The 20,346-nt window shown below is 42.3% G+C and overlaps 1 protein-coding gene across 6 annotated transcripts in view; it reads right to left on the reverse strand.

Moving 5' to 3' along the window:
• The window catches only part of WDR72 (WD repeat domain 72), a 284,931-nt gene that overhangs the window by 235,464 nt on the left and 29,121 nt on the right, over positions 1-20,346 (reverse strand). For 5 of the 6 annotated variants that reach the window (XM_059714686.1, XM_059714683.1, XM_059714684.1 and 2 more), the window contains exons 2-3: positions 18,308-18,390; positions 8,405-8,483 (exon numbers count right to left, since the gene is read on the reverse strand). The gene's annotated coding sequence lies outside the window, so the exon portion shown is untranslated. Of the gene's footprint in view, positions 1-8,032; positions 8,099-8,404; positions 8,484-18,307; positions 18,391-20,346 lie in introns of those variants that run through there. The other variant, XM_059714682.1, reaches the window with a different exon arrangement.

The raw sequence follows: 20,346 nt of genomic DNA on the forward strand, positions 1-20,346 counted from the left end.
TTTTGTTGGAGAAGTAAACTACCATTTGCCTTTCCATTAGTTTCAAGATCATGATAAAGTCCAGGGGCATATATTTTAGGCACAAGCTGGAAATTTTCATGACAGTTTTGTAAAGCTGCTGCAGCCCAGATCCTATTTTCTTTCCACGTTTCTGATATTCTATTTGGCTTTACTTATTTGACACCTTCTCTTTCTTTTTAGATAAAAATAAATAAATAAACAAACAAATTGACACAAACATTATATTTTTAATAAAATTAAATTAGTTACTTCCAGTAAAAAAGAATCCTCACCTGTTGGTCCAGACTGAATCGACACTCAAAAAGCCTGAGCCTGAACTGATTCAATCTTTGCAGGTTAGTTTAAGCAGGGGATGGGCAAAATACAGCCTCTGGGCCAAATACTGCCTGCTAAACCATTCTATCCAGCCTGTGGAGCCCCTAAAAAGTTTAGAAAATTAATAATTATCTGCCCCTGGCTGCCCATCAAAGATGACAAAGCGCCAGCAGCAGCAGGACCCAGCAGCCACAGCAACAAGGTCTGCCTGGCCCTGCCCCACCCCAGCTGGAAGCCCCTGTCTAGCAAAGACTTCTGGGCTGGTGACCCTGGGGCTGTTCTCTGCCTCTCTCTGTCTGGAAGTACAACTCAGCTAAGAATGTGGGGGTGGGGGGGGGGGTGGACCACTGTAGATTACCCCAGTCCTTGGGAGAAGTAGGGCAGCTTGGGTGGGGGGGAGGGGGAAAAGAAATGGTAGCAGGCAGGTGGGAGTGCAGCGACAGCTGGGTGGGAGCGCAGGGCCAGTGCTGGCTAAAGGCAAGGCAGAAGTGTTAAGCCCAGGTTGTCACGAGCTATATGGAACTAGACTGGGCTGCACCAGCAGGGAGAGGGGTCAGCTGGCCTGAATCCACAGAGCTACTGCCAGCCCAAGCCCCACACTCCTGCTGCCCCGCTGGCCCTGACCCTGGAGCACTGGCATGGGCCCCACGCTCCCGCCTAACTGTCAATGTGTCCCTGCCCAGCTGCTGCCACTCCCTCCCCTGCCCATTGCTGCTGCCACAACCGTTTACCTACTTTCCCACCTGCTACTTCTCCCCACCTGCCTGCCTGCCTGCTGGCTGCTCTGGCACCATGTGGTTCTCAGCTGCATGGCTGGGACCACAGGATGCAGAGCTCAGCCTAGCCCTCCCGATTCCCAGCTGGCTCCATGAGGTGCTGGTCAGGCCAGGCTGGCTCCTGCTGTGTTCTATGGTTGTAGCCATGCAGCCAGGAACCACATGGTACTGGAGTGGTAGGCAGGGTGGGGGGTGGGGAAGTGACAGCTGCGGCAAGAGTGGGAAGGTAGGGAAGTGGCAAGAGAAGGGCAGCAGTGGCAGACGGGGGGGGGGGCGGAAGTGGCAGTGACCGGGTGGGTGGGAGCATGGGGCCTGTGCTAGTGACCCAAAGCTAGGGGCTGCAGGGACATGGAGCCCGGGCTGGCAGGCGTGCTGGTAAGGACTCTGCCTGCTGGGGGCCCTCAGTACCCCAAGGCCTCATGGCTTGCTGCTGCCACTAGTAGCAGTGGCTGTGGGTACCCACACTCCACCATGCACACCCCATACCCCCTCACACACCCCAGCCACAACCCTCCCCCCCCACATACTCACATCCCCCCACACACTCACTTTCCCCCACAAACCCCATACCCACCCACTCCCCACATATCCACACATTTACCCACATGCTCACCCACCACACATCCACACACACCCCCAAAACCTCATACACCCCCACACACAAACATCCACTCCCTCCCCCACACCCCACATACCCACACACCCAGAGCCTTCCACACACCTATACCCACCCACCCATACCCCTCACATTCCTCTGACAATATACAAGAGTAAGACTTAATTTTAAATTATTAGACTATTACCTCTATGTACATTATGCAAACACAAGTAAATCAAGATGAGAATATTTTTTTAAATCAAATTAACGAACGTTGTAGTAGGTATTTGATTATTAGAATATAATCTGGTATTTTTCTAGTAATGAGATGGCAAACCCCCTTGCTGAAAGGAGTACTTCCAGGGGCAAGGGGAAGGACTTCTGGTGGCAAAGGTCAAGGGGTTAAGGGGTGGGATTTCCAGTCCCAAGATAGCGACCAGGGGGCGGGGCATCTGTCAAGGGGCAGGGCTACCCATGTATCCCTGGACTCTTGCTAAAACTTGATAAGCGGCCCTCCAGCTGAAATAATGGCCCGCCCCTGGTCTAAGCTATGTAGACTGAACTGACAAGTAAGTAAACAGGCACTTACTTTTGATTCCAGAAATGCAGCCACATGTCTGCAGTGGCCTAGGCCAGAAGGCCAGGGGAGTGCATTCACTAGAGCACACCTCCCTGCTCAGCTAGGGCAGATAGCTGAGCTGCCCACTCACCCTGCAAGGTGGGGAGGAGAGGGGTTGCAGAGGAGGTTCAAAGCATACTAGGATGCTGGAAGACTGTGAGTTAACTTGAATCTGGAGAGGAATCAGGAGCAGAAGTTCAATAAACTGATTTAACCTAAATCAGTTAAGTCTGATACTATATCTATCCAGGTTTATCTTAAACCTGTTTCAGCCATTTTGAAAGCAGTTTGTGTTCACTGAATTTATGCTGTGTTCCAGATTTGAAACGGTTTCCGATCACTTATGCCGGCTTGTGTGTAATTTCTGTCCCTAGCCCCAGTGTTCAGCACTTTCTCAGATGCCAAAAGCTCACTCTAAATTACAGCTATGACACACATCACCCTTATGCAAGTAGCTGCAGCTGGAAATCAACAGATTTCACATAAAGATCTCATTCTGAAGGGCTGAAAATTCCATTCATCCACTATCTGTAGCAAGCAGAACCATTTCTATAAAATAAAATAATTTTCCAAATGTGAACATATGATAGCGTTATACATTTGTAAATCTGCCATCACACAACTCCAACGCTCGTGGCTTTAGTATTAATATAAGATATTAGTTAGAAATCTGTTGCAGCCACAAAACTGAGAACATTTCTGCTGCCGCCTGTGAAGTAGGAGGCTTTATGGGCCCCTGTTTACCTGGAGAAATGGATAGGGTATATTAGAGAAAAAAAAACCGTAATAAGAAAGAGATAGAGAGAGAGCTGATGGAGGAATGGAAACAGAACAGAGATACAAAAGTTATAGGGAAAAGGTAAGGAATACTATGTAGAAAGAAGAAAAGAATGTTATCATGCTGGGGAAAGAAAGAAGCACAAAATGAAATGACACTGACAACGACAAGGGAAAAGATAAACCAGGTAAAAAACATAAAAGAGGGGGAAAATGTCAGCTAAAACAATAGCAAGAGCAATGTGATATATTGCAAAATATATACAGCACAGGCAGTTGGGAATATGTTGTTATTATATACAATATAACAAGAGCATGCAAATGATTGGCTTTTTTTTTAATTGCTGGAGGTGTGGCCTTTTGATTTCTGTTAATTGATTGTGGAATGGCAGCACAAGTACTTCTGCCTTGGTTAATGAATTTAGTTATCAGAGCACCAGACTTAGAGCAAGTTATTCAAATCCATACATTTCAACCCCACCCTCCAACTCCTCGTGGCCCTGACAGGACCCTTGCCATCCTACATATTCCCTTGTTCTGTTTCCTTGTTGCGATCCTTAAGGCTCTGCCTGTCTGCCACTATACTTCCAGCTTGAAATTTAATGGGACTTCCCTTGGGACCTGTCAATGCTACTCCTTAATCGGCCGGAGGAGTCACTGTTGAGTGACATACAGCTCTCTCCTGGGGCATGAATATAGTGCTTCTGCCATCCAGGGGAGCAAGAGAACGGGACCAGGAATCAATACAACCCATTTTAACTAGCAAGAACCACCTAGTAATACCTTGTTTGTATTTCTTGAACGAGTGACACAAGAAACACTTATTTCATTCCACACAATAATTCACCACAATCAGAAGGAGCACAGTAAGGGCAACACCATCTCCCAGCTGCTGATTACATCAAAGGTTTGCAGCACAAATTCAATTTTATGATGTTAATCTCAGCCTGCCACTCAGAAATTTTCTCTGAGGGATATGATTTTTCTCTGGATTTCATTTTAAGAATGATTTTCTTCTTCTACAATCAATAAAGATATGTTTTCATCAAAAGACTCTATCTTGGCAGAATTCAATTGGCCATTTCAAACCCTTTTGGTGACACAATATTAATTAAAATAGTTTATGTTGCACCTAAGCTGGAAAATGGGGCAGTGAAAACAGCAGCAACTCAGAACATATGTACTTTACACACTAGCATGGAGTACAGTAGAATAATCTTCACCATATTTGGGTCTACATCCCCTGTAACTTATTTTATCATTTTAAGCTGGGGGCGAGGGGTGCAACTTCACGGGATATATATATATATTTTTTTTTTTTGCTAACTACAGAATAAAAGGGTGCACATACATCTGTAACAGTATAAACATTGAACACCACTTCCCCAAACAACAAAGACAGCACACAAAAGGAAAAACAGGATGGATATGTAAATGTATGACTGGTAACATACTAATGTCTATGAGCTAGTAAAACAGGCCCTTGTTTTTAAACATACTCTGAATGAATATGCAGTTACGTAATTTTGTTTGAACAACACATAAATTGGTCAAGTGGTTACAGAACCAGAAAAGAGTATATTTTGTATTACTCAAATGCTTGCTACCTACATCACTTAAATATTTGAAGGGTTTAAACACAACTTCATTTTCTGCTATTCTTGTAGGTGTTAGTGTTAGCTACTACAAGTTCAAAACATGGCTAATAATAGTTTGCAGTTCTTTAGACCTTACTCATACGAGTAGTGTCATGGAAGTCCAAACACATGAGTAGTCCCATGGGAAAGAGTGAGTCACATATTCAAGCACCTTACTGAATTGGGGCCTTAAAAAAATCTCACTCAGCATTTTCACCATGAAATCTTATCTAATGAATACTGACTGTCACCTCCTGCAAAATAAGCCTCACATGTTCCATTGGCTTTTATATCAATGGCAGCTACGTAGTGTGCGGGCCGGGCCCCGATCCTGCCCTCGTCGCCATGTGCGGCGGTGATTCTGATCCCATTCTGGCCGCCATGGGCGAGCCAGGGGTGAACCGGGGTCGAACCGGACCCGTCTTCGGTGCACACGGGCTGTGGCCAGCATCCCAGGCACGCGGGGCTGGAGAGAACCACGGAGCGGTTTAGCGCACGCGAGTTAGAATTAGTTACGGAGGCGTAATGGTTGATTGAAAAGATTGTTTACTTACACCCAAAGATGGTATTGGTGTAGGCTGGACAGGTTTCCGGGCACAGCTCCCGCTTGAATCCTCGTTGGAGGACTCTGACAAATCGATTGCTCCCACGGAGTTTGCTAGGCTCCGCGGGTCCGGTTAAGTTGGGTTCGAAAAGTTTCCCCGGAGTTACTTAGGCTCCGCGGGTCCGAAATTACAGGAAAGGGATACGTCTAGGATTGTGCTCAGCGACGGGGAGAGGTGAGAAGCGAAAGCTCCATAGGCTCAGTTCTATTGCCTCTATTGCCTGCTTAGGGGAGGCGCGTCGGGTTCGCAGCGCTTGGAGATTTTCACACAGAATCTCTCTTGTCCTCCCTCCTCCGACTTGGGTGGAAACTACCCAAGCCTTTTGTACGGCTAGCAAGCCAAATCGCTAGCTGCCACGTGTGCCTACATTAGGAATGGGCCAATAACATGGCACGAATCCTAATACAAATGGCGGGAACTTCTTTACAGCGTGTATCACTACGATGCAAAAAAGAGATGCACACTGCAAAGAAAGCGACAAATTGGTGGGAAATAATTTAGTGGTGCCGAAGCACACACACAAACAAAAAATCACAACTTTGGGTTGTGATACGTAGCTTTGGAAGACTTCAATGCAATCCCAACATAGATACAAGGGTTGGCTAAGGTGGACCTGACTGTAGTGCTATGGAAGTGACAAGGGCTACTAAGTGCTAAGTATTATCTTCATTGTATATATGTCATTCCACAAACCAAAGAAGTCATGTTTAACATACATTAACTTTGCTGGAATTTCATTTTTAATATGAAGGAAAGATTCTAAATGAATTAACCATAATCAAACCTGTAAAACATGTTCACAATAACCTTATAAAAGGAAGGGTAAAGGAAGTCAAGAAGCAAAGAACACAAGAAACTGAAACAGTCTCAAGAATAGATTGACAGGTAGTAAACAGGCACTCTGCTTTATGGCAGTTGATGCCTCCCTTAGGTGACCTTGAACTTATTTAACATAAAAACCAGCTGATCAAATAGGTGATGTTTTGGGTTCTGCTACATAATACCCAGTAATGTTGAAATAATAAACAAAACTGGAATCAGTTACAAGGGGGAAAACACTAAAATATTTACCACACCTATTCTCTGGCCTCTAATTAGTGTGTAATCATCTCTTAGAAGTTTCCAACTGCATTGTATTGAAAATTGACAATCTTTCAATACTCAACATTTCCCTTTATTCTTTCAATATATTTTTCATACCGTTTTGTGTATATTATCTATCATCAGATAGGCAAGTTGCATATATTGCTGTTATATGGCGTGCTTCTATTTAGTGTAAACACTCATGAATGATTTATTATATACACTGGAATCTGCTTACAAGAAGCTAAGAGAGAGAAAAAACTACATTCAAAATGAAATAGAATGAAAGACCCAAAGGGATTCTATACAGTACAGTGTGATAGTTGCAATTCTAATTTCAGCAAACTTTTGCTTATAAAAAAGAAAAATCATTGTGGGAAAAGCCTACTATTGTCATGTAATAGGATCCCGTCTACTAACAAACTTCTAGGGTTCAGAAGTAATATACAACAATGGGAATTTTGCAACTATTGATCCCAAAAATATCACAGTTGTGTACCTCTGGCATTGCTGAAATGTTAAAACATCACAAAATATTCATAAATGCAGTTAGTATATCTAGCACTGGCTAAAATAGTAATCCCAATAGCATTGATGAGTCCACTGGCATCCCAGGGGACTGTATGTTTTACTGTGATCAGAGTAACTTTCATAATGGAACAAGTCGCAATAATGCAGAAAAGACCAATTTAAAGGGAAAATGGAAAACAACAATCCACCATTTCAAATTAAACAGCAGCAACTGTCTGGCTCTCAAAATAATAAAAGGGTCCTCTTGGATACATGGAATGTATTCACCTAATATACTGGTATTTAGTGTACTTTCAGTCTGGAGTTGTGATTTTGAAAAGGAGCACAGCTGATCTACCGAGTCTGCTTTAAAGGATGTTGTGGATATATCCATGACACATCAACCATACCTAACTATAGCCCTTGGATTTCTTTGGTAATGGCAATCTAGGCATCTCACTTCAGACACCTACATTTGAATATTATCAAATTATAGAAATTATGCAGTCCATCCTAAATGCACATGGGGCCAGATCCAGAGGTTTTATTCCGTTTTTTACCCAGGCACTAATTAGACAATCCTGCTCTTCACTGCAATGAGATTTCGCTCATAGAAAAAGCAGGAGGAAAGACCTAGAAGTAGTATGCAGGCCCTACTGACCGGGGCGCTGAGGACGCAACGACCTCTTATCCACACCCAGCTCTGAAAACATCCCTTGGGCACCAGAAGCTCGCTTTGGTCTCCGCTCGTGTCTCGACAAGCGCTGGCAAGTCGATGCCGTGAGATCTCCCTCAACACGGGTCGCTGCCCCCACGACCGCGCGGAGGTGTCCAGCCCAGGACTCGAGGAGGGAGGAGGGCCCCTGCCCCGGCACCGCGCTGCACGTGCCCCAGCGCTCAGCACCCGGGCCCTGGACCGCGGCCTGGCAGCTGGAGACGGGGGCAGACGCCTGAGTCGCAACACAACCTCGGCCGGGCGGGGACAGCCCCGCCGGGTGGGGACGGGGATGGGGAGTCCCAGCGGGCTCCGGAAACCTCGCCTGCAAGGAAAGGCCGTGGCTGCAGGGCTGGGGGCGCCGCGCACGCCTTACCTCCAGCTGCTTCCCGGCCGGCGGCGGCACCAGGGGGAGGAGGAAGTGGTGCCAAGCCGTGTCCCGGCTCGGGAGCAGCAGCAGCACGCGGCCCGGCCCCGCCCCGCCCCGCAGCGCGCCGGTGCCCGGAGCTGGGAGCTCGCCGTGCCCGGCCCGGCCCGGCGGGGCAGAGCCGTGCCCGCGCCCCGGGGCACTTGGGGACGCCGTTGTGGGATGAGACCCTACGCGCCAAGTTGCTGCGTGGTCGTGGTTTTACCACGAGCAAGTTATAAACCCCTGAAAATAACATTTGAGTGGAAACAATGACAGATACTTGCTTATAGGAGTGCTAGTGAACAGCCCCAAAATACAATATTTTAGGTGAAAACTTACACAAAGACACCGATTTTTTTTTCTGCGCAAGCTCTCAAGGTCAAATCTCCTCCTCCTCTAGATGGTGGTGGTACCCATGCTGAAAGCAAAATGAGATAATACAAGTCAACTTATTTTGAAATAGAGTTTTCTCTCAGAAAAAGTAAACGCTGTAGTGCTGTCGAGTTCAGACTGCTAACAGAAACTTCAATTCTAGCTTGTATAGGCAAAAATACACTTATCGTGAAAGCGAAATAATTGTATATGGCCATGAAACATAATGGATAAAGCAGATACAGCTTTTGCTTTTAGGATCTTCTTGTGAATTCTGCTGGTGATCCTAAATTAATGAGTCTGACAGCCTCTCCTTAATCATCGATGGATGGAAGTTTCCATAAGGAAAACTGTCACATACATTTTAGCACAATTTGACACAAAGGGAAGGTCACTGCTCAGAACTTAATTGCATCTTACTCTCTGAGAGGGTCACCAGACACTGTGGACTTTATTTTGTCTTTCAACACCATATTTGTTATCTGGGGAAAAGTCATTTCATAAAAATAACTAGTATGTGTATTACCACCTTAACCTTTTGATATCATGTGTACACACAGACAAACATACCCAAAGAGTAGAATCATAGTCCTTTCTACAAAGGACAAAGGTCTATATTGAAAATAAAATGTTTTTGTCCCATTCACAAACTACAGCACACGTTTTATTTATAAATAACATATTTTTGCCATATATTCTTGGAAATTACAGCAGCATGATGATTGTTTTCATAATAATCCCAAGCAAAACTAAAATTTCAATATCTATTATTATACTGTTGAGAAGTTTTATTTTTGATGTTTTCATCACGGAGATTTAGAATGATACAGAATTGTGGCTGAGCGCATTGTGACTGGCTCAGCACAGAGTGGTCTCCACACAGAGTTGCATCAGTTTAACTGGAGGTGTGATCTTGCATAACCAGCCATTTGAACCTGGATTACATCTGCTTGACTTGTCCAAAACCAGCTAAGCTAAAATTGTTACATCAGTTTAGCTAAATTAATATAATGGCACAGTCAAGTTAAACTGGTACAATTTCTGTGTGGTGTTAAGCACACATTTAAGACTTAACAACTATCACTGAATATAACATGCATTTCCAAGGAGTTAAAAGAAATATGGGCCCAAGCATTCAAAAATGATGGGTCAGGCCTTCAAAATTGTGCTATCAACTGAAAATTCACAGGATTTCTAAACTAACTTATTTGGAAATTTGGAGAAGGGCTGCCTTCTGGTTTTTGTACCCTTAGGGTTCATGTTTTCAGGCTCATCCCTGAAACAATATTTGAAACTCAATTTTTTAGTTGAAAGTTGACATGGTGCTGTGTTCAGAGGCCTCTGAGGGCTAGGGCCTTAAAATACCACAAAATATTTAATTAGGTTTGCATAGACAAGACTACAAATAATGATCTCTCTCACTCTTCCCACAAGAGCATTTTCTGTCCAAATATGGGTCTAACACCACCTGCCTACCACAACTGCAGAGCTCATTAAAAAGTGAACCTCAGTCTAGGAATAGCTTCTCATTGTTTGCAATTTTGCAACAGGCAAGTAGATTTCTAGATCAAAGGAGTGTTTTATTAATCTTAAAAAAAGGGGAAGTTCAAAACAGTCTCACTGCCAGCATATCCATCATCATGCTGGCATCTTTTGTTCTTAAATTTAGTCTTGTTTTAAATACAGGGGAAATATTGGTTAAGTGACCTCAGTACATTTCCCAGGCCTGGAGCAGAATATAGATATTATTTAACCATCAAAACAATAGTTTACTTGGTAAAGGAAAGGTTTCTAGAATGTACTTAAAGGATCTGGAAGGTATAAAGGATCTCTTTTTAGGAGTCTGACAGACAAAGTTCTTTGAGTAAATGTGATATCTTTTATTAGATCAACCAAATAGCTGGAAAAATTGTTCTTTACAAGCTTTTGGGCACAAACACCCTTCTTTAGGCATAGGGAGAATCTGGTGGTGCTTGTGTATGCACCTGGGTGGAATTGAAGTGGTTGGTTTTTTGGGTTTTTTTAGGAGGTTTTTTTTTTGGCGGGGCGGGGGGAAGTTAGGAGTTTAGAATTCACGTACAATTAGGTAGAGATAAATGCCACCTTAGAAAGTAATTAGAAATCTTTTTAGTTTTTGGGTGGGCCATAAAGTCAGAACCCCACAGTTGTCCATAAAGTAAAACGGACTCTACCTTGGATCTGTAGATTCTTAGTGCTTTCAGAACTGTTTTTTCCCCTTATTGTAAAAAGATAAAACTCCACCTAAAGCTTGTTTTGCTTTAGTATTTACATTTTCAATGTGCTTATTCCAGTTCAGATTTTTCCTAAAGTAAATTCCAAGGTATTTAAAAGAGACCACTTCTAGTTTCTTATCCTCTAAAAAAGTCTTATGCCTCCTTTCATTTCCAAAGACCAATACTTTGGTTTCAGCTGTGTTGATTTCTAAACTATTTGAGGTGCAACGCTGTCAAAAAGCATCAAATAATCTTTGGAGGCCTATTTGGGATTCTGACAATATTAATGTCATCTGCCTAAAGCAAGAGAAGGATAAAGTCATTAAAAATAATCGATTGTGTGGAAGTGATTCCCTGTTAGCACCTGTTTTAGATCTTTCAAGAATCAGTTGAAAATAGTGGAGCAAGCAGACATTCTTGTCGTGCCCCCGTTTTATTTGGTGTAATCCTGTAACACACCCTAGATGCTGTGTTTGAATAGTAAGTGACAAGTCATTGCGAGAAAGCTTTGTCCATTGATGTTATTGTCAGTTTCTTCCATAATTTTAATCTGTCTGTGGAGTCAAAAGATCTCCTGATATCTACAAAGGCCACTCATAAATTATTTTCTCTTTTAACATATTTAGATGCTAAATAGTGCAATGCCAGTCAAAGGTCCATGCAGGAATAACCTTCTCTAAAACCATCCCGCTCTTCTCCCAAAAATTATTTTCAGAGATCCCTGTCTGAAAATGAAAAAGTGAATGTCTCCCAAGTATTTTGGTTGGATATACATAAAACTAATGGGGCAATATGATACAGTATCTTTATCACCATTTAAAAATGTGCACTCCACATTTTAAACAATGATGATCAAGGGCTTGGAAGGCAAGTCATACAAGGAGAGGCTGAAGGAGATAGGCATGTTCAGCTTGCAGAAAAGGCACTTAAGAGGGGACATGATAGCAGTCTTCAAACACTTGAAGGGCTGCCCTATAGAAGAGGGAAAGCACCTTTTCTCTTTTGCTGCAGAGAGGAGGACATGGACCAATGGCTTGAAGTTGCAGCAAAGTACATTTAGATTAGATATCTAGAAAAACTTCTTCACTGTTAGAATAGTGAGTCAGTAGAACAGACTGCCTAGGGGAGTTGTGGACTCTTCACCACTGGAGGTGTTCAAGAGGTTGGATGGCCACTGGTCAGAAGTGATCTAGGCCAGGGGTAGGCAAAAAAGTGGATCCAGCCAGAGGCCAGACTCCATTTCCCAGCAGACCCTGCCCACATCACTGTGGCCAGTTTCCATGGAGATGCCAGGAGTGGTGGGGCCATGACAGCATTGGACTGGGGTTTCCATGGAGACCAGCCCCAGCAGCGCTGGGAGGGTGTGCAGCTGGGTGGGGAGCTGCTCCATGGCTGGAGCCAGGATTTTGCAGTGGCAACAGCATGCTCTGGAGTCAGGACAGGGCCATAATCAGCTGCCTGCACATGCCTTGCTGCTGGGGCCAGTCTCCATGAAAACCCTGGCTTCACACTAATATGGCCCCGCCCCTCCCAGGGTCTCTATGGACAGCAGCCATAGTGACATGGGCAGGGGCTGCTGGGAAATGGAGTCCTTCATGGGCCACATCTGGCCTGTAGGCCAGACTTTGGCCACCCCTAATCTAGGCACAGCTATGCCTATTTTCTACCATGGGTATTTCCCATGTTTCTGGGTTTTGCTGGTTGCTCCTGTCCACTCCTCCCTCTCCCTCCCCCTCCCCCTTTTTTCTGCTATACAAGCTAAAATGTTTTAAAGCTTCCCCAGAGGCACTGAGTGTTGGCTGGGGACCTCAGCTGCAGTGTGCCAATTCTACTAGGAGCAAAGCCATAGGTTCCTGGCTAGAGAGTCTTGCCCCTCTGCTCAGGGTCAGACTGATTGCCACATTTAGCATCAGAAAGCAGTTTATCCCATGGTCAGATTGGTATGGCCTGCAGAAAGTAGCTGTCAGTCCCAGTGGGGCACTGGAGCAGTGCAAAATGTAATTGGGTTGCTTTGAATTTAGCAAAAAATCTTATATGTTCTGATTTTACCAGTACAATCTTATGCACCAGATGAAATATTTCTCTACCATCATAGTAACAGTTTTGGTTGTATAATATATTTATATCTGAATGAAGACGACATTCCTACAGAGATGCATACATTTATAAAGAATTTATTTTTACCTTTCTTTTTGTGCATTTTCCCCCAGATTTGCATAGCACTGGTTGTCAGCAGTAGCCTATGTAGATAGCATTGATAAATCATACTTGTCAAACTAACCAGATAAACACAAACTAAGAGTGCAACTAGTTTATATCTAAGAGCCATTAATAAAACATTTCACCTACAGATACTGTTTTATGCAGAGTTTGTGATATAAACAAAATATGTTTGAACTGAATTTAATGAATCATGGCTGAAGTAAGTTATCTTATAAGTGAAGGAATCACATATTACACAAAGTAACAGCAAATAATATACTGGGAAAAACTCAAAGTGATAATTAGGATTGATACTTGTCCCTGCGGGATCTCCCCTTTCAGTGTAGAAGCCTTTGTATTAGTAGTTCCTCTTCCCTTGGATGCCACAAATCTCAGGATACAGAGGGAAGGGAAAGGGCATTTCACAGCTTGGGGTGGAACAGGTAGGACTGAGATTAGCATGCTTTAGAGCAGTGGTGTTTAAGCTTTTGACTTGCTGCCTCCCCCCAGCCCCATGTGCCTAGATAGGGCCCTGCAGGGCCTCACCTGGCTCCCTTGGGCCAGGATCAGGTCCCATACAAGCCCCAAATGCTGGGATTGTGTCCTGGTACCTCACCCTGCCTTCTCTCAGCCCTGTGTGCCCTGTGGCCCTGTGTGCCAGTATCAGGTTCTACGCGCTGGAATTGAGCCATGGAGCCCAGCACCATCCCCTCCCAGCCCCATGCAGCAGGATCGGGCCCATGCTGCCCCTTCCCAGCCCTGCACACCAGATCTCTCTCAGAACCGGGCTCCCCACAGGTGCAGAAATTTGACAGAAGGGGAGCAGCAGCACTGTTCTCTCACTACCAAATGTTTGGGCCCAGAGGGAGGCCCATTGGACAAATGACACAGGATAGGGTGCTGGATATGGCTGGTGGGCTGGAGATTGAGCACTCCTACTTGAGAGGAGTTTGTTGCTTTGATTTACTGGCTGTACAGGTACAAAATCTCCCCTTTCTCCAGTTAATTATACAATGGATGTAATAAATCCTATTATTAAAGAGGGGGCAGAGTTCGGACTTATTCTGAGGGGCTCAGGATTCAATTCTGGCTTAGCTATTGGCCTGGTCAGTGTCCTTAGGCAAATCACTTCCCTTGCTTATTCCTTAATTTCTCACTCTAACATGAGAATAATTGTTAAATGCTTGAGATTTACTGAGGAAAAACACTATAAAAACAAGGTGTTTATCCTCACATAAGTGAAAAGAATTACAAATCTAAAGCCCAAAAGTCAACTGAAAATTCTCTTTTCCTTCACTGAACTTAGTTTCAGCCTGTGTAACTTTCATTATTACCATAACTTAAATCAGTTAATTAATTTCCTTGCTATGCTTCCTCCACAATTTAAAGAATTCTCCTTTTTCTAAAATGGACAACAAAGTAACTCTAAAAAAGTAAAGTATTTATCTGACTGCAATTAGTAATCAGGGCATGTTCTTGGAATGAAGAATTGCAATTAGTGGTTAACAACATTGTTAACAGATGTCAAAATACTGAAACATGAAATAGGATTAGCTTAGATTGCATCACAGCAGAGTTGTCAAGGGCTGAGAATTTATTGCATTATTTTCTGTATAATGTGAATAAATATTGATGAAAAATGTAACATTTCATGTCAATAAAGCTATAGTTTTGCAAATATAAAAACTACAGCAGTGTATACTACTGAATACACTTTTGGATATTTAAGAATGTTGTTGATTAAATTACTGCTTTTATGAGAATAAATTCAGTTTTGTAAATTGTTGTAGGATATATGGGTGAGAAATGTCTCTTCCTGTAGTTACACTCTGGAATTAAAGTGAAGTGCTTACTCATATAGGATTTCATCTCTTTTCCCCTTTTTCCCAAGTGGATCACCACTTCCAAGTGGAGCTATTGTGACTTTTGCAGAAGATAATGATACTGCATCTTCTGAGTTTAAGCACAAAGTTGTTATGCATCATTATTAAATATGGCAATAAATATGATAATTATTTTGCTGCATGCACTCTACTTGTGCAGAGCGCAGATAAATACAGTGAATCCTAGGAGTCAGAAGAGGGAGCAGCAGGGAAACATGGAAAAAAAGACTGCTTTGGCCATTTCATTTTTTAGTTTAGCTGAATAAGGAACAGATTTAATTATTTGCTTTTGTCTTAGTTCATCCAAAATATGGAAATGGAATTAGTTAAATTGAAACAGGTTTCAAGAATCATATGACCACAGTGAAACACTATGTCCTTTTTTCAGGGTTCCTAACCTGACCTAACAATTCAAGTTGGGATATAACTGGTCATGCAAATTTTCAGTTAGAAGTGCAGCTTTTTAAACACCAGTTTTTTCCTACTTACAGCGCTGCAGCAAGAATAGCTACACCTATACCAGTGGTCTACTTCCCCTTGTAGTTATTCAGTGTATGATAGCCATTTTCCCCTCAGGAGCATCCTCCCACTTCACTTCTTTGGGGAGTAAGGAACTGGGGGGAAAAAACAACTTATTCCCTCTTCCCCAATCAGTGGCATGGAATTTGAGCCTAAAACTACTTTTGAATATAAAATAAGATGAAAATAGAAAATAATGAGTTGTTACAAATGTTTTTACATCAATTCAAGTTTCAAAAAGAGCACTAGAAATTCTAGCATTATTGTGTATGTGGTAAACAATGCTTCCTGGCATAGACATACTGGCTGGGGACGGAAGTTACACATACACCAGTTTAAGTGATCAGAAACTGGCTTAAGCCTGTAACAGAACAGAAATTCAGTGCACATAAATCAGTTTCAAAATGTCTGAAACGGGTTTAAGATAAACCTGGTTGAATGTAGTATCATACTTAACTGACTTAGGTCAAATTGGTTTATGAAGCTTCTGACCAGACCCCTTTGGTGATTCAAGTTAAATCAGAGTCCCCCAGCAACCAGGATGGGTTCTGGGGCCAGGGATGGGGGGTTGAACTCCCCTTCCCCTGAGTATGAAGCTGCCCTACCCTGCTAAATTTACTGCTGGCTATGATTGTGGACTACAAATCCCAGAAACATGTGGAAGGAGGAAGAAGAAGTGATGAGCAAACCTTCAGAGTCATGCTGTTGTGATTGTGGACTGCAAATCCCAGAGACCTTGGGGGAAGCAGGAGGAGAAAGCAAACACATAGCTGAGAGGTGTTTAATGCTCACTTCAGAGAAAGAACTATTTTTGTTCAAGCTTTTATGAGTTCAGTGCCACTACCTGTTTCACCACCCATCCCCTCCTCAGCCTGGCAGGCACCCCTGTCCCCCTCTGCCCAGGCAGACCCTTCGAGTAGCTCTGGGCTGGGGCCCACCATGCCCCCTCTGCTCTAGCAGGGAAGGGGTGGAAAGCCTTGGAGAGCTACTCTCTTCCCTTTTCCTTGGCAGTGGCTGAAAGCCATGCTCTAGCACCCCCCACCTTCTGGCTTGAGCCACTGCAGGCATATGGCTGCATTTCCAGAATTGAAAGTGAATATCTATTCACTTGCTTGTCAGTTCAATCTATGCAGGTTAGACTAACCTACAAAGACTGGATTAATTTAGCTGTGGACTTTTTGACTGCCTGTACTTAGCCGCTATGTTCTTCTCAACTCTCATGTGTAGTCCCCTACTCCCAGTGTCATCCATGTTATGTTGCTGAAGTTGGTTATAAAGCCAGTCACATGTAACAATAAATCTATATTTAAAAGGCTGTGGAAAAAGGATTGTGTCAGTCACTCAGCAGTTAATGTAAAAAGCAAGCACAGAACCAAAATGTCATATTCAAGTTGGAACAATGCTTTCCCTATTCAAGTTAGGGCTGTTAAGGGAAAACACTTAGAAGTATGAGCCCAGTATATATAATCTGCGGCTTCACAAGTTTGTTAGGGTTTGATAAGTGAGAAAAAAAGAATGTGGGGTTATGGGGAGTTCAATCACACAATAAGCAATCTATAACCATATGTGTTCTAGTCCTCTAAACCAGAAATGTTGGGTTTTTTGGATAAAGAAAGAAGAGAATTGAGGTTTACCTATATTCCTACTTTAGACTTAGTTCTTCCACCCTGAATCATAGAGAACAATCCTAGAGGAATCAGTAGTACTGATGAAAGCTACGTTCAAAAAATCCATTCAGACAGTCATAGATTGAGAAATTATGATTGCATGCATAACAATAAATCATCAAAACAATGGAAAGTAGCATTTGCTTCAAATTTATATTTAGGATAAGAAACAGGGCTGGAGAGTCAGTTTGAAATATAACATTGGTAAAATGAATGGCCTGTAAAAGAACCTGTATTGAGCCTCACATATATCAGTAAGTCTACTTAGGGAGTAAAGTACTCCGTATGAGTAAGGCCAGTAAAATCTGACTGAAATAAAAACCACAGTAAGTGCTGATTATCCAGACTACATATAACCTAAAATCTGATTCTGTTTTTTAAGTTTTTAAAGATCATTATGTTTCTAAGACTGCAAATTCTATATATATTCCATTTATTTATTCAAGACCTTATGAAGAATGTCTTGCATTCAAAAACTTGTCTAACTATTCCAGCTATGCAGTTGGTCCAATAAAAGATATCACCCTAAGAAATCTTTGCCTCACACATAATTCCTGGACTATCACAACTACCATATCGCTCTAACACCAGCGAATTTCATTTGTCATGTTCATTCATTAAAAACTTCCTGCTATCTATACTTGAGGCATTTACCTAATTGATATATACTTTTATTAAGAATTGAAACAGGGAAAAGGGAACAAAAAGGCAGGGAAGGTACAACAGGGTATGACAAAACCCCAGGGGATACCACCCTAGGTTTGTGTAAGCTTACTGGACTCCCCACTTCATTGAATAGGTATACCCTGGTTATTACATAGTGACTTCTGGGTAAATTACTACAGAGCCTTCAGTCAAATAACGGAAAAAAACCCAAAAGAATGTATTACGCGGAAAGAAAAATGTAATCAAATTCAAGAGAACAAGAGAACAGGGTAAAACAAAATGGACAAAAACTAACAAAAGCTTTATGCTGCTTTCGGAGTACCACTAGGCCCTCATAACATTTCAGTGCAAATGCCCTGGGGGCAACCTCCCTTCAGTTTGGGGACCTCCAGTCTACCTCTCCGCACAGCAAACCCTATCCCAACACACTCCCAGCAGGCCATATCACACCGCCTCCTCCCCACTCCCGCAAGGGACCCAGAGAGTCCTCTCTACTGTCTCTGCCTGTGGCTCCATGACACAGGGGAAACATTGGAATAAGAAGTGAAGACCAGGAAGGAGGAGAGAAGCTGTAATTATCAAATAGACTGTTTTGGGCATTTTTACTTACATTGCCCCCAACTTCAGGGATAATAAACAAGAGGAATAGATTGCCTTTGGCTTTTAGAGTTTTAAAAAGACCAATCAAGAGGTACCTACATTTCAACTACTTATTTCAAGGAACTCCTAATGTCAACAGGCATTTCAGTACCTTCCTTCATTTCTGCAGAAGATTAAAACATCTGGAAAAAACAGAAAGAAATGGGATTAGGTTAAAACAGAACAACAATGTTTATTATAGTGGATGGCTTTATTCCACTTCTTTGTTAATTCTGGATCATCCACCAAATTAGTGCCTTCTTGCAGGTCTTTCTGAGCCCTTAGATATACTGGAGTCCCAAATGGTTTATAATAATTCCCCAAATTAGGTCCATATTCTGCAACCATACTACATTAATTTGTTCCAACTCATGGGAGTAGCTTCCTGGAAGAGAAGTAAGAACTCTCATTGTGAGGAACAATTTTAAAATCAGGTCCCCCAAGAGTCTATAGTTGGTTATAAATCTCGTTCCCTTCCTTCTTTCCCCTACAGCTTTCCAAAATAAATCTACCCATATTCGTCACTGGTCTGAAATATTTTCTTAGTTCTCATGAAAATAAACCACAGTCCAATTCAAGAATAATGACCAAACACTTATAGGAACACTTGTAATTTCTCATTCATAATGATTTGACATGCCTGGATCACTCATGAGAACTATGGTACAATGTTACTGTGTAAAATGGACATGCAGTTATCACTGCAGTCTTACCAGGTGTGATTTAAAGACTACAGTATAAGGCGGCAAAGAGAAAAAACAGGGTACACAATTTTAGTGCATGTTACTGTTCTTACTAAGTGAAATGATTTTTCTGATAAAAGGTTTGTAGCAAAGAAAGCTGATGTAGAGATTGCATGCAAATGTTAAAGTAAAATGGTTATGCAAGATAAAAGCAATACATAAACTGCTGGCACTTTGCTGCTTTAGTTGTTGTAAACATTTCATAGGTAAAGAAGAAATAAGGTTTTTAGGACTTCCTTATTCTGCATAGAAATATTGTTGTTCTGTAGCGTTTTATTAACTTTGTATTTGAATTTTTGTTTGGTATAGTATATACTTGAAAGGCAGGCAGGAGGAGAATAGAATATAATAGAATTGGGAGAACAATAAACAAGGAAATGTGAAAGGAAGGCGTATTGTCTACGATCACCTTTAAAAAAGGTAGCACTGAATTTTGACTAAATAGTTTGAAAATTTAAAATGATAAGATATTTGGGCAATTATTTTTTCAGCAAGTCCATTGATGATGTATGCTTTGAAATTAACATCCTCTGCAAATCGTTTTTTTTGTAATGTCAAACATGATTATACTATGGAATATAAAAGGAAAAATTTGTAAAACATTTGAAGTGTGCAACAGAAGGAAAATGCAATGGTAGCCTCCAGAGCAGATCAACATCCAGCTACTAGGTGTCCATAAATGTAAAATATACGTAGTTAAGAAGACAGCTAAGATTATTTGGTATCTCTTATAAGCAGAGATATGAGAGTGGAAGATAGTTCCTAGGGAGTAGATAGATGCTCTTTACACAATCAATGCCTGAGTAAAAAAAGTGCATGATTGGGCCTCTACTGAGCCACGTTTCTTACTGGGAAGATCGTTCAAACTTTAAAGCCCTACTCAGAGGCAACTTTTTCTAGACAACATACACTAGTTACTCCAATTACATCAAATTCAATTTAAAAAAAAGCAGACCAACTCTTTGAGTGACATTAAGCAATTTTATGTAATAAATGGAGAGAATTAAAGCTACCAAAAACCCCAGACTATTTTTAAAATAGATTCTAAAACTTGTGTATATTTTATTGCTTCCAGATCCATCTCTCTATCGTTTAAAGCTCAGGTGTCAAATTTACTGACTGCAGGTCTGATTTGGACCATGGAACTGTGTTATGTGGCCTGTGAGGCTAGTCAAGGGGCTGCGAATTCAGGGGCAAGTCAGCAGGGGTGAGACCTTCTGCTGAAATTCAGGGCGTGGAGCCCTGATCTCAATGTATGTCTGTGGCACAGGATAAGTGATGGCAATGTTAACCACTGGGGCTAATACTACTGTTGCCAGTTGCCTACCCTGACTGATGCTTGCCCTGCAGCCACTT

The sequence above is a fragment of the Alligator mississippiensis genome, chromosome 11 (genome assembly GCF_030867095.1).
Source record: "Alligator mississippiensis isolate rAllMis1 chromosome 11, rAllMis1, whole genome shotgun sequence".
In the NCBI taxonomy this organism is placed as follows: Eukaryota; Metazoa; Chordata; order Crocodylia; family Alligatoridae; genus Alligator; species Alligator mississippiensis.